The sequence below is a fragment of the Amblyomma mixtum genome, chromosome 5 (genome assembly GCF_055824585.1).
Source record: "Amblyomma mixtum isolate Tamu chromosome 5, ASM5582458v1, whole genome shotgun sequence".
NCBI classification, from domain to species: domain Eukaryota; kingdom Metazoa; phylum Arthropoda; class Arachnida; order Ixodida; family Ixodidae; genus Amblyomma; species Amblyomma mixtum.
The window spans coordinates 103876234-103901319 of record NC_143016.1 but is presented as its reverse complement, the minus strand read 5'-3'; the positions used below and the strand labels follow the sequence as shown (position 1 = coordinate 103901319).

Here is a 25086-nt window from a genome sequence, read left to right as displayed (position 1 = left end):
CGTGGTCATACCGTCTACGGTACAGCGCAAGAATGACAGAGACGAGCCACACATCTCACAATCCCGCCTGCTGAACCGAAGGTCCAGGAATTGACTCCCGGCCGCGGCAAGCGTTTTTTTAATGCATTGTTCCGGTATGAAAAAAAAAAAAAAAACATTGCACGGTGCGATATGTCACTGCACCTTAATAAATAACTCCAGGAGGTCTGAACAGATACACAACTTTTCACTACGACATCCCTCACAGCTCATGTGCAGCTTTGGGGTGTTAAACCGTAGAAACTAAACCAGGCCAAACCAAATCACATTATCACAAATGGGTGCTCTACCGCACGGCGGATGGGAGAACATAATGATAAAGGGGCTCTGTGCTTTGTCGCCTTTCTGCAGTCTTCTGTGTCGACCATGCGCTAGTGGCAGACATAATGGACCCACTCCTCCATTAGTCGATCCTTTTTGGAACGTACCATAAACATGATGTTCGCCCGCGGTCAGCTGCTCGTCGAGCAGACTTCCTCTTGCCGACATTTCGACAGCAGTGAGTTAGGTCGGTAAGACATTTATAAGTTCTGAAAGGCGCAATTGCTAACGGGCGAGAAGGAGAACGCACGTACTCGGATAACGAGGCTCTTGAATGAGGCAAGAAAATGACGCAAAAGTACTCATGTGTGCTCCATTCCCGTAACTTACTAGTCAGTATGTAGCATACCAAACCAGTTGCCGGTGACATACCACTGTAGCGCACAGCGATACACGTGATAACCTTCGTACGTTCTGCTACAAGGGGAATGGAACAGGTGCTACATATAACGTAGAATCGTATGATGGGCGCTGAAAAGCAAAATCACGGTCACAAAGATGACACACTGCGCCATACGTCCGAGATGCCTTGCGGCCTAAAACAGCCCCGGCGTAGTTAATTCTCAGAGTGGATATCAGAAGATCAGAACGTTGGTGAAAAAGGGCGGAAGAGAAGTTTGGCGAAGGCAAGAAGGAAATCCACATAATGAACATGATGAAACCATGTTAGGAATTGGTTTCATGGTTTCACGGGGTTTAACGTGCGAAAGCTATGCAGGCTACAAGGGACACCGTAGTGGAGAGCTCCGGAAATTTTGACCACATTACAACCCACAATACGTGGGCCTCTAGCATTTCGCCTCCCCTGAAATGCGAACGCCGGGCAGGGATCGAAATAACGCCTTTCGGGTTAGCAGCCGAACACCTAAGCCACTGAGCCACCGCGGCGGCGCCCATGTTGGGAACTAAACTTGTAGCTGGTGGTGGCGGTGATCTCTTTTATTACTCCCAAAACAGTGGACCAGTCTAAGGACCGGTTGCGCTGGCTTAGAGGAGGTCGGCGGGGATCCCTTGGGATGTCGCGGCCTCCACCGCGCGCTGGATAAGCCGGCGTTGGTCTGCCGGCTCGGAAGTACGCAGGAGAGACTCCCACGTCTCTGGGGTGTTTGGGTTGTTTGTGTTGTAATGTGTACAAGTCCACACCATGTGTATGAGAGTGGCTGGAGTTGAGCAGTGTTTGCACATGGGGACTATCTGTTGCGGAAAGATCTTGCTGTATAAGAGGGGGTATGGAAAACTGCCAGTTTGTAGTTTGCGCCATTGGACGGCCTCGCGTCTTGTTAGATCACGGTGTGCGGAAGGATAGAGACATCTTTCGAGCCGGTAGTGCTGTAGTATGTCCGTGTAAGTGGTGAGTAGAGAAGCGCGTGAGATATTAGTGTCAGAGGAAGCAGGGAGGCCTATCATACACTCTGCTCGGCAGCTGAGATCTCGGGCGAGAGTGTGCGCCTGGGCGTTTCCGCTGAGCGACTCGTGGGCTGGGGCCGAAAGAAGTAAGCGAGAGTTGGAAGAGGGTGCAGTAGAAAGGAGAACGTGTAACGCCTGGCAAGAGATACGGCCAGCATCGTAGTTGCGGATAGATGACACCTTAAAGCGCTCTGTTAAAATTGGAGGGGACACTTAAGCTCCGCCTTAAGGGTGTGACGCGGTAGCGCAATGGGTTAATTCTCACATATGCAGAACTGGTCACTCTACATTCATGAACCCCTAGGAGTCCCCATAGCACTCCTGGCACAGTGTTAGCGCCTCTGCCCTGCGATGGCAGGTGCTGCCACCGGCGGGCCGTGTGCGACCAATGTTGCTCTTCCCTAGCGGCCAGTCATTAATTTACCTGCAACCTGCCACGGTGGGTAGTTTGCTCACTATCCGGTGGGTAGCTCTCCCGAAAGTGTTGTTGCACACACGGCGATACCTGTCTTTACCTAGCAGAGTGAAGCTATCGTTAAAAAAAAAAAAAAAACGGTTGCTATTTAGACAAGCGTCCGGCCATGACGTCACGGAGATGCGGCGGCGCTGGAGTCAGCAGTGACATTCGTTGTGTAGGCAAAAGCCGGTACCGTGTGCCTTGGGTATGCCATGCTTGAGCGTTTTTTAATGCATTTTGCAATATTCCGGCGAGCTGTGGTGCGGTTGGTTGAACCGCAATGCTCAAGAAAGGCAGCGGCACAAGGTTCCACAGGTTTATCGCATTTAGATATGGGCCAAAGCGATGCGCAGCGGCCGTGGAGCGGGAAAAGTTCGACGACGGATCGGCTGCACGGCTAGTATTGCATTTCTGCATCGAAATGTGATAGTTTTGCGCCTCTTAATCAGCATGTTTGCTCTTCAGACACGCGGTGAACAGTCCAAGAATCAACGTCTGCAGCTTGTTCGCGTTCTGTCGGGCTCTCATTATGAGAAGTCTGGAATCGACATTCCATGAGGGTGTGATCGTAAATTGAACGCAGTGAACCGTTTTCAGGTGACAATCACCCGGACTACGTCCCGGGCATCTCATCGTGCTAAAAAACAAAAAAAAAAACAGCTGCTGCCGGTCGCCTTCAGCGTTCATCGGGCCACTGAGCGCTACGTTTGAAGCAGCACAGTCCTGTAGTAGGAATATACGACGCGTAGTTTTTTCTTCATTTTCGCTTCCACGAGCTTCAGCTTGTACGTTTTTTCATCACCTATCCTAGAAAACGATTAAACGTCGCTAAGGTATCGGCAAAATCATGAAGTGTTATTTCCCATTTTACCTGAATTTTACAATTACTGGTCAATCAGAACGTGGCGAAAACAGCGAATACCAGACCAAAAACCAGTTATCAAGCAGAATAAGGCCTGCAATCAGAATGACTCATTCAAAGTAACTGCATGGCTTCAGCGTTCGGCGTTCTCTGCACTGAAGTGGCTGGACGAGAGCAGGCACATCAGAAAGGTTCGTCATGGGAAAAAGCTGCCTCCCGTCGCCCTTCTTCTTGCACTTAGCGATCGGGTATGCTATGTCGCCCCAAATGTTGAGACTGGAGACCTGTATGCCTCGTGCTTTCTCGGTTTCATTTAATAAGTCGGCCGCCGTAGCCGCGCCGTTGCTGCCAAACATAGGAGCGCAGAAGGAAGCCTATGCAGCGCCACATAATTCCGTCGGGCGAACACGTTGAAAAAATGGCTGTGGCTCAACTTGGTTGAGCCGGGAAATCGCGAAAGCAATACCCATGGCTATGCCCTCGCTCACATGATAGTCGTGCGGTTGTGGTGCTTGTGTGAAACTTGTACACCTTGGTGCTGCTGTGGTGATCACTTGGCTATTCTATGTACAACTAGTAGTGAAACTATAATCGCTGCGCTGTGAGGATATACTTGGTTGCTGGTGATGTTAATGCAGACTGTAGAACTGCTGTTCCTACACTGGCTACAACGGCATGCTTGGCACTCATGGTAAGTGTCCTGGTAAATCCAAGTTGAAAGGCGAAAGCCTGAGTGCTGCATTCTGCTACGCGATTGTCCACTACACATTTTGTTGGTACATTAATTAACTGCCAATTAATGACGCTTAAGCTTCGCCTTTAGGAGTGGAACGCGACAGCGTGTTGTAGCGCTGCCACGGAGTCCAAAGAACGCCACCACCTGTTCGGCGCGGTGCGTTGCCCTTCGAACGCAACGCTTTTTGAGGAAAGTGAGTGAGTGAGTGAAGAAACTTTATTTCCGCCAGAAGAAGACCCGTGCCCCTCCGGGTCCGCACGCAGGCGTCCGGGGAGGGGCAGCGTCGCAGCTGGAAGACTAGCAACGGTATAGTCGCGCAGCTTCTGCTGCCAGGCGGGTAGCGTATCGTTGTATGCTAAGGTCGGCACTTCTGAGTATGGTCTCCCATTCCTCTGCATTATTGATTCTGCCATATCCTGGGGCACTGGGGCATCTCCATAGTATGTGTTCGAGTGTAGCGGTATGCCCGCAGAACTCGCACACCTCCGCATCCTCCCTCGTGTCACCTCCTGTCCAGCTCCTCCAGAGCGGGGATGCGAAGTTCCTAGCTTGGAGTCTTCTCCAGTCATAGGCCTCAGCCGAGCTAAGCGATCTATCCGGAGGAGGATAGATCCTTTTGTTCTTTTTCTGAATGTCTGTGATGCTATTAAAGGTATTGGTTTCCTCTTTAGTGCTGAATTCGTATGAGGTGTCCACGGCTCCCCGAGGTAAAGAGGAGCGGGCGAGCCTGTGGGCGGCCTCGTTTCCAACCAGACCCGAGTGGGCTGGGGTCCAGATAATTAGAATATTGTGGGCTGGGATAAAGTCTTTTAGATATTTAGCAGCCATTTCGTGGATGCGTCCCTTGCTGTAATTTCTAATTGCGGCTTTGCAGTCGCTTACTACGTATTTGGTACCTGGCTGAGTTAGAGCGATCGCTATTGCAACCTCCTCCGCCACAAGGGGTTTTAAGTCAAGGTGTCTTACAACGCGTAACGTTCTGCCTGAGTCCCCGACGGCTACGGAGACGGTGTCTCCTAGCGTGCCTACCGCGACATCAGTGTAGGCCACGGTTCCCTGTGGCATCTTGCCTAGCTTAGCAGTCAGCTGTGCGACCCTGCTTTTCCTTCTGCCTTTGTCGTGGATGGGATGCATGTTTCTAGGTATGGGAGCGATAATAAGATGCTCTCTTATTTCTCTTCCCAGATCTGTTCTGGTGTTCACTGTGCTATCTACGGTTGCCCATTTCGCTAGCTGTAGGTATTTCCTTCCTGCGGGTGTGGATGTTAGCCTTTCGATTTGCGATGTTCTAACCGCTTCAGTCAGTTCTCTCCAATTGTTATGCAGGCCCATTTTCTCCAGTATATCATTGGACGTGGAAATGGGCAGCCCTAGCGCTCGTTTGACACATTTTCTGATGATTGTGTCTAATGCCTTTTCTTCGGTTTTGTTTATTTTCAGGAATGGGGTTGCGTAGCATATCCTGCTAACGATGAAGGCCTGCGTGAGTCTTAGTTTGCTAAAGGAAATGGTCTGTAATTCTCTGTCATCTCGGTGGACACCTGAGCCGCACCGTACAGGAAGGGCACTCTCTCCCCGGGCTATCTCCCTGTCCTTGGAAGGGTACTCCCAATCAGACCATCTGGCCATTACATTCAAACAAATCACCGATTACTACAAGGAGGAGCACCGGCGCTACGCGGCCCCTTGTAAGGGTCTGGATCGCGCTGACGAGCGCCTCCTCATCAAAATTCTCACTAACACTGTACTGTGCCCGGCGGTGCTTAAACATTTCAATACATCATTTGATGGCACGTGCCAGTTCTGTGGGAAGGTGTCTGACACCTTCCACATGGTTTGGGCGTGTCAATCTAACCCATCTATCCCCCCCAACCCCAACCCCACCAGAGAGGACTGGGAGGCGGCCCTGCTCGGCTGTCAAGATCTAAAGAGCCAAAAGGTCTTGGTTCAACGGACGCGGGCGGCGTTGCTTGCCAATGGGGCCCCGGAATAGGGGCCCCACCTAGTACTGTGAGGGGAAAGGGCCATTAGGGTCTTGCCCCAATCACCTTTCTGTAAAATATTTAATTGCCCATAACTGTTTTTCACCACCACCACAGGAAGGGAGGAAGTGTGAGTGAAAGAAGAAAGAGGGGCCGTAATGAGCAAAATGAAAATTGTATTTGAGGAAAGGAAATTACTCATGAACTGTCTCACATATCTCAGTAGACACTAGTCGAAAATTGTATTAGAGGAAAGGAAGTTGCGCAGTAACTGTCTCACATATTTCGGTGGACACCCGTGAAATTTCGCGCGCGGTGACGTCACGACAACTTGGGTCAATCTGAAACGCGGACAAATACGCCTTGCTCGTCGGTGAATTGGTTTTTGAGGAAAGGAAATGTATCTGTCTCTCATATCTCGGTGGACACCTAAACCTCGCCGTAACGGGAAGGGAGGAAGATGGGAGTGAACGAAGACACCGTATTCACTAGACGCACCTTTGTTCATTCCAAATCATCGAGCTGGCATGGCGGAGTGGTAGCGTGCTCGACTCGCACTCCGGAGACCGGGGTTCGATTCCCAAGCTCGGCAAATTTCTTACTGTGTTTTATTTATTTATCTGGTCTGACTAGAAAGGTTTGACTAATTGGTTAAGTAGGGAATTAATTAAACTCAGTCAAACTTACTTGGAGCATCACTAAACGATCCCTTTAATTGGTTGCATGGTTAGTAGCCAAAGTAGAATTGGCCCCGTTTGAAATTCGCGCACTCTGACGTCACGACCTTTTCGACCAATTGAAAAGCGTGACATTTCTGTCGACAGCTCCTGCTTACAACGATTAGGCATTAAAGGCTTCCGCCTTAAAAGCGCGCTTCGATCGCGGAGGCCACACCGTGGTGGCACCGCCGCGGCTTGCGACGGCGCGAGTCGGTCGCCCTTCTCTTCGGCGTGACGTCACAAAGCACCTGTTGCGCTCCTAGCGGAGAGCGCAGGCGTTAGGCGCCGGTGGTGGTGGCACCGCCGCGCCACGCCAAAGGCTGAAAGTGCAAGTAGTAAAGCTTTCGCTTTAAAAGTGCTGAATTGCTCTCCGGTCACCAACAGAAATGTTTCTAACCACAAGCCACGCGCACGCTTTGAAATATGCGCGCACGCGAGTAGGTTTCGAAGGCAGCATCGCTTGTTGCGGGTAGTGCGGTGTTGGCATGCTACGTTTTTGCCGACACCCCGCGTCGTTGCCGACACCCCGCGTCGCTACCGACCGCGGCGCCACCGTTGTTTACAAACATGACGCTTGTGTACACAAAGTATTTCCATGCATGATGGTGTGTGGGGGTTTGCGAAATAGTCTTGTAGAAGATCTAGTGCGGAAACGCAATGCCCGGAATATGTCTGGATGAGGAGAGTGCGTCGCGGGTTTGGATGCGCACAGGTATGTGAACTTTTAAGCCAGCACGAAACAAAGACTTCCTCGGACAGCCTAATGACGTAACTGGCGGCGACACAAACTTCATTATTCGGAAAGACGTATATACACTCGTGATACGTTTATTCACTTTCGACCAAATGCTGTTGATGTCAGCGCTGGTATCGGCTCTCCGCTTAGTAGTCCTTGTTTTATGTGTGTGGACTCGAGCCTTTCAAATCAGCACAATAATTTTCGCAATAAAACGTGGCGCCTGACTTTCGAGGCGCGAATACAAGGCTGCTAGAGGGAAACCCCGAAGGCTTGCAATTTATAAGACTTAAAAGGCACAATAACTTCTTTGGCAGATGCGAATGCAGCTGCTAATAAAAGGAGTGTACAGGAAACAGCTGAAGGTAAACTACGGTCGCTGTGGCGGAGGATGAGAGCCTTCTCAAGTAAGCGTCTCGTCGCGGTCAGTTTCTAGATGCTCACTGAACTGTTCACGTTTTTAGCGACGGCTGTCGCTTTTGGTGAGTGACGGACTGTGTACTGGGGCGTCAGAAAGGGAGGAGTGAGAATAGCATGACACCAAAACTGCACCCACCTAATTCGCGAGCTACGCCGATGCCGACTCATTCCGTTTGCTGTTTACTGCTACACGCTATTATAATATGTATTGAGGCGTGCATCATGCATTTCGATGAATAATTTTAGTAGACAATTCTTTTGGAATGACACAAACAAGTAATATTGTCACGTTGGTAATAAGCGGCTGAGGGTCAACAGCGGGTCAACAGACGTGCGCTTCCAGATCACTTCCACTTTCACACACACTTCCTCTTCTTCTTGAGAGGCGCTTCCGTCTGCACGAGCGCTGGCATCAATATTACTGCAAATGCGTGCATAAAACTGCATGTTCATGTGCATGGGCATAAAATTGTGCGTTGAAAAAAAGATAGGAAGAATAACACCAGCCCGAAAATTGCTAGAAGAGAGATCACCTGCTCGAAACGCCAAGAGCCAAAACTAAACGTGAACTGTCGCGCACTAGCTTACGCTGCGTTAAGCATTAATTAAAGGTTCAGCGTTGATTTGGCGGACGTCAGGTTTTGGTGGCCCTTACCGGATAGTTTACCTGCCGCTTATTCCACAGGTAAAAATAGACAGCTGAAGCTGTGCCACCGCATATGCAATTAAGTGGGTGGCGTACCTCCGCGGTTCTGCAGTTTAGACGGAAATGACTTAGTGTCGCAAACTTATCCAAGTTTCTTCCCCACATCTTTTTTTTATTAGTGCTGTGTCATTAAGACTTAGCGAATTAGACTACCTGTATCATCTCTGCGCTGTCTTTAAAGATGTCGCATTCATGAAAACTTTACCAGCGCACAAAAGGGCCCGCGACTTTTCGTTAAACAACGCAGACCGGGTTAAAAGGTCATGCTCGCGTGACTGAATTTTGACCCCACGTTGTCTTCTACAGGGCGCGCACCTGCGCTTTCGAAAGAGGCAGACAGAGACAGTAACCGCTTTGGACTCGGTCGGTGGCGCGGTGACTCAAAGTTCTCCGTTTCGGCCTGGTTTTGTGATAAGCTTGACTCCTCGGCAGTCGAGAACTGTTAATTAGCTCCGCGCAGGTGACGCATCAAGCTGCCACCAGCGAAGACAAAAATATACCTGCGATGGTGGGTTTTTGATTACATTGCGCAAGAGCCGCTCATCTGGAGACGCTTCGCTTCACAAAGGGCGGGAACTCGAGCCTTCTTTGTGTCGTGAAGGAACTACGAAGTCTGTGTTTCTCTCTCTATCTTTGTTTTAGCTGGAATATTTCACTCAGTTTTGTGAACAGAAGAAGTTACGTCAGAGTGCAAAATGATGATGCAACATATACCTGGGTGCATGTGTTACGGAAGAGAAGGGGAAATCTGAAGGAGGTGGAGAGGTTATGTTGGTGAAAGATTTTGGTGAATTATATAAGGCTGTGCGGCCAATTGTAACTTCGGTTAGAGGCATATGCTGGGATTGTGAGCCATAGTAATCATCAGTCAGTGCGATATGCAGCAACGATTTTTCGCCTTCTTTCATTGAGGGAAGAGAATCATAATGGCAAATACAGAGGCTTGTGCCAGGATCTGAGTTAACAAATCTTGTTCAGATATTGTAGCAGTCCATTAAGTTATATTCTTCTCCTACCGGCTATTCGTGGTCGCAATCGACTGAGGTGAGGATGGCTGCCCCATTACGGAGTGTTTTAAAGGCGTAACTGTTTCGGAAATTCCTCCTATTTTAACCGATGTTTCTTGTAAGCTCAGTAATCATTCGCGGTCTTGTGGGAGGGGGATGAACTCACCTTGGAATCGGCGTAAGTTTGCGAATTGTACCACAACGACATTTTAATGGCTACTAATTAGAATAGCCACTATTAGAATAGTGTGACGAATCTGGAGAGCAAATACGGGGCGAAGAGGCGCACGTCGGAAGCTGCACTGGCTCAATATGTCTTGCGCAGAACGGAAATTGTACGCGCGTTGAGTGTTGAACCTAACAGCACAGAAAGCACCCATGATCTTTTAGAGAGAGAAGCTGTTTCAAGGGACCCGGAGGGCATATAAAAGATGGCTGGGATAAGGCGGCCGCAGCTAGCACAGGACAGGATTAATTGGAGAGATAGGGGAGAGGTCATTGTCCTGCAGTGAGCGTAGTCGGGCTGATGATGAAGATAGGGTACCTCGTTCTAATCTCAAAGTGAGCACTCTCACCGAAAAGTGACCTTTTATTAGCTAGAAATAGATTTAAAAACAAAACCGAAATACAGGCGCCGCGATCACGGACCGACCTCGCCGCTAAAATGCGTGCGTCGACACAGATCTTTGGGTGAGCATCTCAGAGGCTATGCTTCACCACCATTCACTTCAAAACGGTGGCAACCCGTCCTTATTGGTAAGGACACCACGAGTTCGAATCGACTGACGGAAAAATTCTAAAATGCAATTTTCTGGCCGAAAACTGTGTCTTTTGCTGCTGGACAACCCTAAATGTAGATAGAAAGAGGCAGAAAGTAAATTTTTACTGATAACAACAATCGGATGGAATTGCCCTCAGTGTCCCCTTAAGGGACGTCATCCGGGCCGACAATAAGTGTGATCGCTCGCTTCAAGACGTTACCGAATAATAATAATAATAACGAGAAGAAAGCAATAAGCGTCGGCAGCGAGAATGTCCAGCCGTTAGGCCTCGCGGTTGAACTGAGTGTCGGCATCGCTGTATAGCTGCAAAGATGCTAGAGGGAAGAATCTGGGCCAGCAGATACACTGCTCATCAGCATCATCCTTGACATAAATTCGACCTCTGCAGGGCAATGGCCTCTCCCGTCTCTCTTCAAATAACCCTGTCCTGCGAAAAACTGCGGCCACACTATATACATGGTCTGTTCTGAAAGTAGTAGGACTCATTTTTTTAAACAAAATTTATTCAAGAGAATCGTACAAACGATTACAATTTTTCAAGGTAGCACCCTTCCGCACCTACTCACTGCTGCTAATGAGTTTTACAATTTTCGTACGCCTCCAGGAACGCCTGGACCGGAATGCTGTTTAGCTCCCTCGTCACGGCCTGTTGAACCACCTCTACCGATCCGTGATGTTTCCCCTCGAGCGTCGATTTTATTCTCGGGAATAGAAAAAAGTCTGGCAGGGCCAAGTCGAGGCGGTAGGGGGGCTGAGACAGTGTTGCCGCCTTGTGCGGGACAAAAAATCGGGGTCCTCATTCAGATGACGACGAAGATCCTACCGGTTGGCCTTTTCCTCCTCTGACAACACTCCCGGCACCAACTTCGCGCACGCTTTCCTCATGGGTAAGTTTTCTGTCACGATCCCAGAAACTTGGGTTTGAGGAATGCTCAAGTCATCAGCAATCATTCTGATAGATCACTGTTAAGTAAATGTTTCCCTCGCTACACATTTTCGTTGGTCTTGCTGGTCGAAGGGCGTCTGAAGCGGTCGTCTTCCTCCACTCTTTCCTTACCTTCTCGGAAAAGCTTGTGCCTATCAAAAACACCTGATCTACCCATGGATGCGTCACCGTAGGCCTCCTTAATCGTATCATGAGGCTCTTTGCCCGTTTTACCAAGATTTACTCAAAATTTGATCGCGTATCGCTGATGCAATAAACGCTCGACGATTCTGCGTGACGAGACGTTTCGACAGGGGTTCACAGTACAAGCGACCTCCTCTTTTTAACGGCCGAGAGCAGACTGCCGATTTTCCACAGCATTCCCAATATCCCCCTTCAACGATCCTGCACGCGCAGACCACCTCTCGTCCGCCCGTTCGCCCAGGAAAAAACCAGTCCTACTACTTTCAGAAAAGCTGGACCATGTATATGCCCGCAAACTTCGTAGCGCCATCCGCCCGCCATACTCGTGACGTCCCCGCTTCGGTTTTTCTTATTTTAAGATCCATTTCGTTACCCTTGATGATCATCGGATATCGTGCCATCACATTACATGCCCTGCCCATGCCCACTTCTATTCTTAACCTCGGCTAGGATGCCATTAACTCGCGTTTGTTCCAAGACCAACTCTTCTCTCCTCCTGTCTTTTAACGTTATACCTATCAGTATCGCCCCTCACAGACTGAGGCGCTTTGGGATCTTAAACTCCACAAACCAAACCTATCAATAACTTTTCCATTCTACGCCGCGTTGTCCCCAATTTAATTCAATCTTTTTCGCTAGCCTCCATGTTTATGCCCTGCACGTGAGTACCGGCTGGTAAGACACAGTTGTTACACACTTTTCTCCTCAGGGATATTGATAAACTGCCATTCATGACGTTAGTGCACCTCCAGAATTCACTCCACCCATTCTTGTTCTCCTAGTTATTTCACTCTCGTGGACCGGATATGGCGTTACTCTTTGCCCTAAGTAGGTGTTATCACTTCTAAAGCTTCGATACCTTTCGTAAACTGTTGTTCTCTTCCGAAACAGTTTTAGATTGCTTTGATAATCTGCCCACTGATTTTTATTCCGATCCTTCTGCTTTTCATGCCTGGGTCATTAATAGTGCTTTGCAATCCCCCCCCCCCCCCCCCCAATCCGAGTTACTTAGCAGGGAAATGTAAGCAGCGAATAGCAAATTACTCTTATCCCCAACTCTTCTCGGTCAAGATCTCTGAATACATTCTGCATACACGTGGTCAATTGTACTATACAGATCGTGTCTCCCTGCCTGGCGCCGTTTCTCATTGGGATATTATTGCGTTCCTTATGGAAGAATAAGCTGGCTGTGCGGCTGCTAAGACATTTTCTAATACGTTTACATATGAACTCTTCTATATTCTCATCGCGTAATGCTGCTGCGTTGCACGAGTGCTGAGGTTTCTCATCTAATTAGTATCACCACTGCACAACTAAAGCAAGAACTGAACAATGCCAGAATAGACGGAAACCTTAGGTTCTTACGACAGCTCCTTACTGAATTAACCACATCAAGAGAAGGCTTGACCAGGGAATATCTTAAATTATTATTTTTTTCACTGCATGAAACACGCAAGCAACAAACGCGAAGGTTGCACGGCCACATTTCCCCCTCCCCTACCCGCTGCTCAATAGTACCTCTAATTTTTGTACGGTGTATGAACACGGTGAGCTAGACTTCAGCAGCGACACAAAATATCAAATAAAAATGAATTCACTGTAATGAAAAAGAGAAAGAAAGAAAGAAAGAAAGGGAGAAAGAAAGAAAGAGAGAAAGAAAGGAAGAAAGAAAGAAAGAAAGAAAAAAAGAAGGAAAGAAAGAAAGGAAGAAAGAAAGAAAGAAAGAAAGAAAGAAAGAAAGAAAGAAAGAGGAGACGAAGAAGAAAGGAGGAAAAGAAAAAAGATAAAATGCACCTAGCATATACACCAAAAGGAGAAAGTGTTAATGTAAACACTAAGGTCATTTTTACTCTCTGTTTCGGACGGCTTAATACCGTAAATTATCTCAAAAGAGCGGCTATCCTTACCCACTTCGCTTAATTAAAGCGCGCTGCCTAATTAATTCAAACGTTTTGACACCCTTTCATGGCGCTTTGTTTCAGGAATTAATCCTCGTTTTATATTCTTTGCTTAAAAGCTAGAAATGCTACCCTGGTTTGAGAGTGTTTATGCCCGTTCGCGTCTGAAAGATCTTAACTGTTTGTTTACTGAAGCAACACGTGGTTCTATACACGGGAGCGAAGCTACTGGGGAAGGACGACTTTGATTATTTTCAAGTTTTCAGCGGAATGCACCAACATCTCACTCAGCCCGTCATCAATCTTAGTTAGCTAAGCTCAACCAAAATAGCTTTGCTGCTTGATGCTGTAATGGCTTTTTTTAGGTCATTAGTGGTCATTAATTTACGAGGCCTCAACAGCATGAAAACTGAGCCAATCAATCACTTCTAGTGACGTTATGACCCCTTGGATTTATGTGACAGTCTTGCGAAGGTCATCAGGCGCTATGCGGCAACTTTACACCTTGAAGAAACTCAATCATTTTTTTTTTCAGCGTTTCAGAACTCTCTCCTTGGTCAAAACGAACTCGAGATAGGTGTTTTTGTTTGAGATTTAGTTTAGCAACGCGAATTACCACCAGAGATCCCCAAAAGAGTACTTCCAGGCGTACTGTCCTGCCTAATGGAAAGCAGCTTCTGCAGAGGTATCTAATCGCAGGCACTACTTGTAGCTATGAGTTGCCACGTGATAAATGACGTCATGTTAGTTTCCATCCCAAATGGGAAATCATCCACGACTGTGAACAAATGAAAGTGATTATTTCTGTGTTACATTTCGCCTACCTCCTTCAGGTTTCAGTAGAGTGTGCATCGGAGTAGGCTGAATATGAGCTAAAACTATTATGAGTTCGTGCAACTGCGGTATGCTATTTCAACCCAAAACTAGTTAAACAATAACGAAAGTGCATTTAATCTACAAGCTCAGAAAGAACTGCACACGGAAGCCTATAGGAAACTGAACGCCTTTAATGTAATTATCGACGCCTTGACATTCTCTAAAAAAAGGCGAAATAAAAAAATTCGCCTACGACTACGGTACTACCTAATGCGAAACCTGAGCGCAGCTCTCCACGTATTATAATTTTCCAACATACTGAGGCAAAGATATCAGGAAGAGAAGGTTGTGTGTGGCGTGGCTGGCTAGGACAGTGTCTAGTGCGGAACATTTCACAACCGCCGATAATACAGTTGAATGTGCTCGCTAATCGGGACATCATTGGAAGCGGCGAGCTGCTGCCGCCGCCGCCGCCGCCGCATACAGTCCTTCGCTCATGCAATATTGGTTTATTGAGGGGCTTTAATGCAATACGCCACTGGAGCGCCATCTCTGAGCGAGCATCGGCAGCAACTAGCATGTCTGGGGACGCGCTTGCAGCAAACGTTCCTTCTTCTTCTTCTTCTCCACTTGAAAATGGCACATACCCACGCGGGGGGATTGGCCAAGGTACGGTGGTGAACGTTTCGCTACAGCCTCCTCTTCCGCTTTTTTCCTTCTCATGCTTCCGCTGTACCCTCCTCATTCTATTCCTCCTCGCGCTCTCTTCGCTTTCGCAGTGTTTCATCCCTTGCTGCGCTTTGCGTTTGCTCTCTTTCATCTTCCGCTGTGCTCCTCGCTCGCTACGCCGACGCACGCCGCTCAACGCTGGAACGGGCGCTTAGGAGCTGCGCTCTAAAAGAAGCTAGCAACCAAAACTCCACTTTGCAGAATAAGATAAAAACAAGTGCTGAGCGATGAGACAGGAAGTTTTAGACGAAAGAAGAAAATGCAGCAAAACAGCATATTATTTTCTTTTTGCCCACTAAGAGTCGTGTGCGTACAAAGACACCGGTACTCTGCAGTGTGGGGCCACAGGCTGTAAATAAGATATATGTTGTGAGTCAGTATATTAAACTCACAGAAAGCCTGCGCAAACACGTGTTCTTTTAGGCGAATTTTGGAGCATCCGCTCTTGTAGAGATCAGCTGGTCGCGATCTCCTGCACGAAATCTTCACAATGGAAGGCTGTGCCGCGTTTATTCAAATACCCTGCGCGGCAGTCGTCCAGTAGCGAGCCATTGCGGTAACAATAAAAAAAAATATTAGGCGAACTCGTCTTTAGATATACCTTTTTGTTTTTCTGAAATTTGCGCCTTAAGTTACTCGCTAAGTGAGCTTGTAAACAAAGGGTGCTTGCGTAAACAAAGGGTGCTTGTAAACAAAGAGTGGCTGCGTGAATTTCTAAAAGCCCTGCTTGGCGGCAGGTCAGACCGCGTGAAGCCATTAAGCAGGTCAAGACCTGCTTGAAAATGTTGCATAGTGAAAATCCTCCCCGGTAGTGATGTGCCGAGGACTGCAATCGTAAGACATCTCAGGACGTACACCAGAAAGAGGACAAAAAGCGTATCAACGGTTGCTCAAAACTGGTCAACCTATAGTGGCATCAAGTGCGTAACCGCACCGCGTAATAATATGTAATAGTAACAGCTGTCGGCGAATCTCGAATCACTCTGAGTGAACATTGCTGCGACGTTTTGAGCCTCAGGCTACCTTCTTATTTTTTAAGCGCTCGCTTGCCCAACATTCTCGGAAAAAAATTTTGCCAATTGGAAAACTGCAAGGTGCTGTTATGGAAATATTGAAGGCAATGGTTTCTTCTGCTGATATGTAGCGAAATCATTCTTTTAGAGTGTGTGCATCGATCACATCGAACAGTTAAATCTTCCATAGAAAACCAATGGGGAACGCCTTTGATGATAGCAAAAACGTTAATAGGAAAAAAAATTCAAGGTATCTGTCGAGTGATCTGCGGATACATTGATTGTTAGAGTGAAATCTTACATTATATGAAACAATCGCATTCATAAACTGTTTCCTACTTAGAAATGCTTTTGTCCAGAATTGTTGGGTATGATCAGTTCTTGTGCAGTTGGCAGTGGTTTTCAGCCACTCATCTTTCTTTTTCTCTTGCAGTTCAGAGTGCTATAATGAACCCGTTTATTTTAAGAGGTGAGATACAACTTCCTGCCTCTCCACTACACATGTTTGCCTTTTGAAGTTACCTTTTTTTGCGCATGTTTTGTGTTCCAGAGGGAGCGGATTCGGCACTATGTTGGGAATTCTTAATACGAGGGGGTACCCAAAAGAAACTGGACTTATTTTTGTTTGAACTTATTTGTTCACATTTTAGGCACAGACCTTCAATCTCCTTCAAAGTATTCCCCACTTGCAATGATACGCTTGTCGAATCTTTCATTCCATTTTTCGAAACATTGTTTAAATTCATCTTTTGTGATGCTTGACAGCGCCTCCGTCGTTTTTTTCTTCACCTCAGCAACATCAGCGAAACGCTTTCCCTTCACCTATTTTTTTCATTCTAGGAAACAAAGACAGTAGCACGGGGCAAGGTCGGGAGAGTATGAGGGTTGAGGAATACAGGTCATGCCATTTTTGGTACAAAATTGTCGTAGAGACAGGGCTGTGTGAGCAGGGGCATTGCCATGATGGAAAAACCAGTCACCCGACCGCCACAAATCTGGACGCTTCCACCGCACACTGTTGCCTAATCTTTTCAAAACATCCAAGTAGACAGCCTGGCTAACTGCCTGACCCTGCGGAACAAATTCTCAATGGACGACTCCTCTCACGTCGAAAAAACAAATCAGCATTGTTTTGAGGTTTGGTTTCACCTGACGAGCTTTCTTGAGGCGAGGTGAATTTGAAGTTTTCCATTGGCATGATTGTTGCTTTGATTCAGGATTCGATTCAGGAACACTTGAGTTGTCCCCATAGCATCGTCCTTGTACGTCTTTCTTAATATTGCAAGAGTTTCCATCCAACTTTTTCCGAGCAAAAATCAGAATTTCACCAGCGCACGCTGTTCACGAAAATCAGCCATTGCAAAAACGACATTCACACAGAACAGTCGTCACTCTAAAACTCTGCCTAAACTAGTGTGACCTCCTTCAACGACGGCACTCGGCTTACTGACTCTGGAATGTTCGTTCTATGCGCTCCTAGTGGCAAAACGCGGTACCAAAGAAGCTTTGCCTACCAAAAACTTTAGTCCGGTTTCTTTTGGGTACCCCCTCGTAGTTGGAAATTTTTTAAAAGTTGCAAGTTTGAGGCAAGTGCGGCTAATTAACGGGCAGGTGCCATTCATTTTCGGGTAAATGTAAACTGGAAAGCAGCACTGGTGCTGAATGTACTACTGACAGGAGAGCCAGGTGCAGCGCGGCTGATTAATTTCGAAGTGAACTCGATCGATTGATATTTAAAATCTGTAACGTGCTGCTGCTTGCTGGTATGACACGCAATGTGTACAAAGTGAGAATGCTTGCGGCGGGTATATTAAAATGGGTATAAGCCTGGCTCATACTTACGTTCCGTCGTCATTGGCTGCTGCTACCTGTGACGCAATCAATGATAGTTAGGAAGTCTTGCCAGAAGCCCAGTCTGGCATAGAAAACGTCACTTGCCACACGCCTTCGTATTTTCGAGTACAACAGCTTATAACCGTAGTTTATCACAGAGGAGGTGTCACATTTGCACGCACACGAATAAAACCATATAGGCTGTATAGACCTTTTCAATGTTTGCAGCTTGACTGAGCGCTCGTGAGTGTTCGACTGTGCTGCACTTGCGCAGGAGATTGGTGCATGAAATCAGCCAATCAGAACACTGCTGGCAAGCCTAGTGTAAATAAGGCTGCGCCCAAAATGGCAAATGTGAAAAGCTGTATATGATGCTCCTATGGAACTGACGCCTTCTTTTAATCTTGAAAGCATAAGCAATGAAGTATTAGTGCAACCTGTGGAATAGCAATCGTACACGACCGTAAGATAGTCATATCATTGCATCACGTTCTCGAACAGTCAAATCCACTCTAACATCGTAATTTCATGTATTGATTGTAAGTTGGCTGCTGCTGGTGAAATTGTGCGTACGCCTTGCTCTTATGTTCTCGCGCTGTGCTGGCTTTTTGTAGCCCTCTCGAGGATGTATGTGTGCTGCGACAGAAATAAATCCCTTTACTTAATTTCATGCATGGCCCGAGGTACAGGGACAGGTATTCTTTTTTGGTCCAGATATATTTCAGTCGGTTTACCCTCGGAGACGCTGCATGCATTATAAATTATGACGAGTGAAGTACAACCCAAGCGGTCAAATTTTTGCTTGGTTAAACTTTAGCGCAGTTTTGTTAAGGTGAAAAAAGTAACAATTGACCAAATTTACTGCGCGTAGCGTAAGTAGTGCGAATCTATCCCCTCGAGTGTAACACCGTGGTTTGGAGGAGGAATGCGATTTATTTACCTAAAAAAAAAAAGTAAACAGTAGCTCTAGCACCCCGGGATGGCTCCTAACTGTACAAAAGCCCTCTAGCCCCCGCTTCGCGCCTCACCCGGGTGACCAGTCTTCCCTGCCTCATCAGCGCGGTCGCGAGCAGAGCGTCGTCTCCGGAAGATTGGAATGACGCGGTTAGGCGTAGGTTGAAACGTTATGACGGAAGTCGGCCGCTGGAGACTGTTTCCTTCACAGTGTTTATTGCAAGCGTGCATGTTTTGTTTTTCTGTGCAAATGCTTCCGCCGTTATCAAGCAAGCCGCAGAAAAGAAAAGAATCATTGAAAATGACAGCGAATGTTCACAACATTCGTACAGAGTGCCAGAGCACAGCGTATCCATACATGCAGAGTAGGTTTTCCTGTACTTAACGTTCATTGATCCCTGGGAGGCCTCATACCACACCTGGCGCAGTGGTGCCGCGGTTAAGCGGTTCGCCACTGCCCTGAGATGGCAGGTGCTGCCACAGGTGGAATTTGTGCGGTCCAGATTGCTTTCGGACAGACAAACGCTAGACGATTTGGCTAGGCTCTGAACCTTCGGATTAGTGCTTTCGCACCAGTACAGAAGCTTTACACAGAAACACGTGGCGCAGCAGCAACGCTTGGCTGCATAGCTCCCGCAGGTCTGCGACATTACGGCTGGCAATTGGCAGGAAGTTGCGGCGATCGAGAGTTGTTAAACCAGTATCGATAAATCCTTCTTATTAGGGACAGTAAAACTGAGACAGACCGTCTAGGCATGCATAAGTAAGCTGAGAAGCCGGCGGCCACGCCAGCCACGCTCCAACGGCTCGTCCGCCTTGTTCGACTATGCGCTTATTCATTTTAAAACCAGATGGCGCTGCGTCTCGTAAGCGATTTTTAAAGTGTATAAACAAGAGGTGACTAGAGAATTGGTAGAATTGTAGAGAGGGTCAACAGAGTGATTATTAAATGGGAAGAAAATTGGCAGTTAATGCGAAGATATTCAGGACGCTAGGAATTAGTGGCTAGGTGACAAAGAGCGTAAGTAGTAAAAAAAAACAAATAACTGCCTGCCTGCCTGCCTGTGTTCACTATTCGTCACTCTGCGCATTGCGGAGTGCACAGGGCACGGATTTTGAGCGCTCTAGACAAGTCTGTGGACGACTGTACACCCAATGCGCAGTGTAATCAGGCGATGCTCACGCAGACCTGCCAAGTATTTGAGACAGCCTGTCAGGTAGATACCGAAGAGGAAGATAATACAATCCACAAATATAAAATGAGACGTTGATAAGCCCTATAGGAGGTGGTTGCCGCAGCACTGCTAATGCTGTTCGGGGCTTACAACTTCAGTCAGTATGCATCGAGGTTCGGTAACGGCTTTAAAACTTATTGCTCTCGAAACTGCCCCTATCGAAATGTGCAATGTACACTGGATTTGTGCTTGTGGGCGAGCGTGCGAACATGCTGCTCTGTATTTGCGTTGCAGAGATCGAAATCAGCTACCGGGTTCCGTGCACGTTAAGCGTGTGCAGCGACGTGTGCTACGAGCGCGGCTGTTTCTTCGGCGTTTGCAAGTACTCTCCGGATCAAGTGGGCGCACCGCGCATATGTGTCTGCAAGGGACACAGGTCGAGATGCGCCTGACTGACCGGCAGCCGGCGCTTCCCCCTGAGCGCAGCGTTAAACAATAAAAGGAAAAGGCCAAATGTGGAGAGACGCCCACTGATGTTTCAGCGAATAGAATAACCACGTTTGAAAATTTCTGATTTCTCTGCGGCTGGGGTCAATGCAATAAAACAGTAACAGTAATTCCATGCGACTAGGACTACTAGCACTCACTCACTCACTCACTCACTCACTCACTCACTCACTCACTCACTCACTCACTCACTCACTCACTCACTCACTCACTCACTCACTCACTCACTCACTCACTCACTCACTCACTCACTCACTCACTCACTCACTCACTCACTCACTCACTCACTCACTCACTCACTCACTCACTCACTCACTCACTCACTCACTCACTCACTCACTCACTCACTCACTCACTCACTCACTCACTCACTCACTCACTCACTCACTCACTCACTCACTCACTCACTCACTCACTCACTCACTCCACTCACTCCACTCACTCACTCAATCAATCAATGTAAAAATAAATTTACCAATCAATGAATCGATCTATTACGCATTATTTAAAATAAAGAAGTAGTGTATTATTCAATAAAAAAAATTAAATACAGTATTAAGCTGTCGCATTGTTTTATATAGCGTCCTTATTCATGACCATATGACTTGCACAAAGTTAGTAGATGCCTCCCAAAACTGCCGCAGGTGATGCGAGGAGGAATACCTTGAGAACAAAATAAGCTAGAATGCTTTTCTTGCACAGACAAACCGAACTTTCCGGCCATTTTTGTATGTCAAAGAATCCGCGGCAACAAATATTCGTTAAACCTGGAGTATGTTTTGTACGATCTCATGCCAACTACGGAGAAAGCACCTGTATGCCAGCAGCGCATGGTCACTCTCAAACCATATTAAATGGCAGTAAAATCTGCATTTTAATTCTCAAAGATTACGAATCGCTCGCACGAAGTGTGTCGCACTTTACACTGCCCACAAGGTGCGCAAAGACGAGAAGGGACGAAACCATAGCATGCAAATTGCAGTTTCCGTCAGCACCGCGAGTGAGGCACCACTTATTTTGTTCCTTTCGCCCTTCTATACCGACTTCAAGTTTCTGTTGTGCACATACGCGTGGCTCATCAGCCTATTCCATTTTTCGGGTGATGCGTACTTTTTGGGCCATCCTTGAACTGAGAGTGCACCCAAGTGGCATCCTTAAGATAGTTGAATAGCAGCGGTTTCACGGGCCACACAAAGAACGCCTATGTCCTGATCCAGAACGGGCATAGTACACTAAAGGTTATCACTTTTATCTAGTCCTTTTCATTTTTATTGTGCTTTCGAATGACGTCACTAGCAAGAAGTCTTACAGGAAGCTCTAGATAGGCGATAATCAATATCTCTTATGAATAGGAAGCAATGTTAAGAAATAGCCATCATCAGTACCGCCACCATTACTATCTTATTTTTTCACCTAAATTACTCGGCTTTCAATATTTTCATAGAATTTTATTTAATTCTAAAAAAGACAATTCGAAAAAAAATTTCGGAAATTAAGAAATACGGCTGTCTTTCGTGCGAGCATATGGGTCGAATAAGACGAAAAAGACAGCTACGAGTTAAACGGTATCCAGTTTCATATTTATTTTCACTGAATTATTATTGTTCCAGAGGTCCAAAACACTGAATTTCGTTTACTAGTCGGGTGCATTGTGCCACACTGTGGCCGTTGCGTAAAGGGCCGGAGGAAAAAAGTAAAGATATGGAACGAACAAAAATTGAATTATTGCTGTAGAGGACAGCCGTACCTACGAACTGTCAGCAGCACCTGGACTAGCATATAAACATCGTTCTTTTTTCGCATCTTTTGAAAAAAATTGTTTGTCCCTTCTGCCGAAAATGCGTACGAAATGGAACGCTTCAATAACGGCGCAAAAGAAGCGCTTATATAAAGAAAGCTTCACATTAGGACTCAGCCTTCTCAACGTAAACATCTTCCTTTCACATTGCTGACGTTCGTGGATAGCTAGAAACAGTGCTGCAAACCTGCGATCGCAAGCCTAAAAGGAAGAGTCAGCCCGCTACCACAATACCAGGGAGACACTTGTACGCATGGTACTGGCGCTGGTAAGCGTGTTTCTTACATTACTTAAATTTATAGACTGTGACGAGCCTTGGAACATGCGTTGAATACTGGTGATAAGACAAATGCTTGTTTATCAAAAGAAAAAAAAAAGACGTTGGACTTCAAAGGCTAGAAAAAAAAATTCAGGGGGCACTTTGACTGTCTAAAGTGGGTAGAGGCGGAAGCGTTTTCCGCACCACCTTCGCTGTTTCTGTGGCACTGGTGGCGTCATATGTAATTGAGTACTAATTAATAAGTGATGACAAATCACTAATTAATGGTTAATTACTGATTAATACCTAAATACTAATTAACTGCTAATCAATGACGCTTAAGCTTCGCCTTTGGAGTGGAACGCGACAGCGCGTTGTAGCGCTGCCAGGGAGTCCACGGAACGCCACCACCCGTTCGGCGCGATGCCTTGCCCTTTGAACGCAACGCTTTTTGAGGAAAGGAAATGGCGCAGTAATTCTCTGTTATCTCGGTGGACACCTGAACCGCACCGTAGAGGAAGGGAGGAAGTGGGAGTGAAAGAAGATAGATAGAGAGGAGCCGTAATGAAGAAAATGAAAATTGTTTTTGAGGAAAGGAAATTACGCAGTAACTGTGTCACAAAATTCAGGGGGGGGGGGGGGGGGGCACTTTTTTGACCTAAAGTGTGGTCACTGATGTGTGGTTAAGATGTTAAGCTTCGCCCCTAAGAGTGGAACGCAACAGCGTCTTGCAACGCTGCCAAGGAGTCCATAGAACGCCATCGCCCATTCGGTTCTATGCCTGGCTCGTCCGTAAATTGGTTTTTGAGGAAAGGAAATGTATCTGTCTCTCATTTGTCGGTGGACACCTAAACCTCGCCGGAAGGGAATGGAGGAGGATGAGAGTGAGTGAAGACACCGTATTCACTAGACGCGCCTTTGTTCACTCCAAACCATCGAGCTGGCATGGCGGAGTGGATAGATGCTCGTCTCTCACGCCGAAGACCGGGGTTCGATTCCTGAGCTCGACCAATTTCTTAATCGGTTTTATTTATTTATATGGCCTGACTAGTAAAGCTAATTAGGTTAATTGGGTAATTAAGCAATTAACTAAGCTCAGTCCCACTTACTTGGAGCATCACTATACGATCCCTTCAATTGGTTGCATGGTTACTAGCCAAAGTACAATTGGCCCCGTTTGAAATTCGCGCACTGTGACGTCACGACCGTTTCCACCAATTGAAAAGCGTGACATTTTCTGTCGACAACTGCTGCTTACAACGATGAGACATTAAAGGCTTCCGCCTTAAAAGTAACTCAGGCAAGTTTTCGCCATTTTTCTTCTTACTATGCCGTCACAAAGATCTGACAACGCTTCCTTTGCAAATTATTGGGCTTACTTACCCGGTTTGGGCAGTAAATAGAAAAATAGTTGTTTTTTCTTAATTTTCTGACTGAAGTTGATTTCCTATAAACGAGTCATCATCATCATCAACAACCTGACTACGCCCACCGCAGGGTAAAGGCTTATCCCATGTCTCTCCAATTAACCCAGTCTTCTGCCACCTGCTTCCACCGTATCGCCTCAAGCTTGCGGCGTCGATAAAAAAATGAAAATGCATATCGGTGCTCGATGAAAAATTATACGCTGGAGCCCCACAGCGCTACATAGTGAGAAAGAAGACGAAGATTTGAAACTGGTAGGTACGGTTGCTGTTTCGTCTCCTTGAACATTTTGCTTTACGTTTCTTATGGTGCATGCGAATTAAGGCAACAACTCGAGGAAGCGATAAGAGCCGAACGAAAGCGTGCTGCTGCCTTAGTCTTAGGCAGCAGCAAAAGCCACAGTAAGGGCGCCTGGGCATGAGTCTAATCTTGTAAGCCATCACTGTTAAGCTTTTATAACCCGTTCGTACAAAGATGCACTGGACGCCCTCTCAGTGGGAATAGCTGCCGGGAAAATTGTGGAAAGAAGCAGCCGGCGATAAGGCCTGACCTAATTATTTCGTTTATTTTATAAAGAGCGATTTTAGAGGCGAGTTAGATCGTATAGCTCTGCTACGACACTTTATCGTTTGAAACTACGCGCGAAGAAGGGGGAAAAAATCCTGAATCAGTGTGGCCTACAAATGCTAACGCCTAACCCTCATCCTTCAACAGGTTTCGAGCCATGAACTTTGTGCTAGCACTTGTATTATCGGCCTGTGCAACCGCTGGTAAGCCCATTTTAAACTTTATTTCGGAATACATGGTAACAAAGAGTTTTTCGGAGAGTCACTGTTTGAACTCATAGGAACAATGAAAGATTTTGTTCAGGAGCCGCCGGGCCAATAAGATTGAAACGTTACATTTAATTGAAAAAAAAGTAACTAAGCATTTAGATTAGTTACGCCAAATGCGACTTAGGTGCATTAGCACAAGTGCTTCAATTGGTGCTTCAAAAGGTGACTAAGAAAGAACGCCGACTTGTCTTGGCTTGTCTTGACAATGGGGAGAAGCGCGATTGTCGACATCTTTTGGCATTTCACATTACTTTTGCTTGGGGCCTCCGAAACGGCCATGCATTTGTGATCCCGGAAGTCGTCATTCCTGCCGTTTCGTGATAATGATCGCCTAAAAAAGTTGCGCACGGCGGTCCTGGTATTGAAGTATTAACTGTGTTACAACCGCGTTATTGGTAGTGATTTTTTGTTTTGGTGAAAAAAGCCTGAACATGAACCTGAGTTTTTTTCTGAACTCACGAAAAAAAAAGCGAAAAATTCGCGTATACGACGCACCATTCTATAGGACGCACCAAAGAGATTTTTGAAAAAAAAGCCGCG

The 25086-nt window shown here is 46.8% G+C and overlaps 1 protein-coding gene and 1 long non-coding RNA gene across 2 annotated transcripts in view; one reads left to right on the top strand and one right to left on the bottom strand.

The window, feature by feature from the left end:
* The window catches only part of LOC149343244 (uncharacterized), a 127821-nt gene extending 107640 nt beyond the window's left edge, over positions 1-20181 (top strand). Inside the window, exons 3-4 of the long non-coding RNA XR_016283111.1 lie at positions 16193-16228; positions 20016-20181. This is a non-coding gene — a long non-coding RNA (uncharacterized LOC149343244). The remainder of the gene's footprint in view (positions 1-16192; positions 16229-20015) is intronic.
* The window catches only part of Epac (Exchange protein directly activated by cAMP), a 518190-nt gene that overhangs the window by 349156 nt on the left and 143948 nt on the right, over positions 1-25086 (bottom strand). The gene's annotated exons all lie outside the window — the stretch shown is intronic.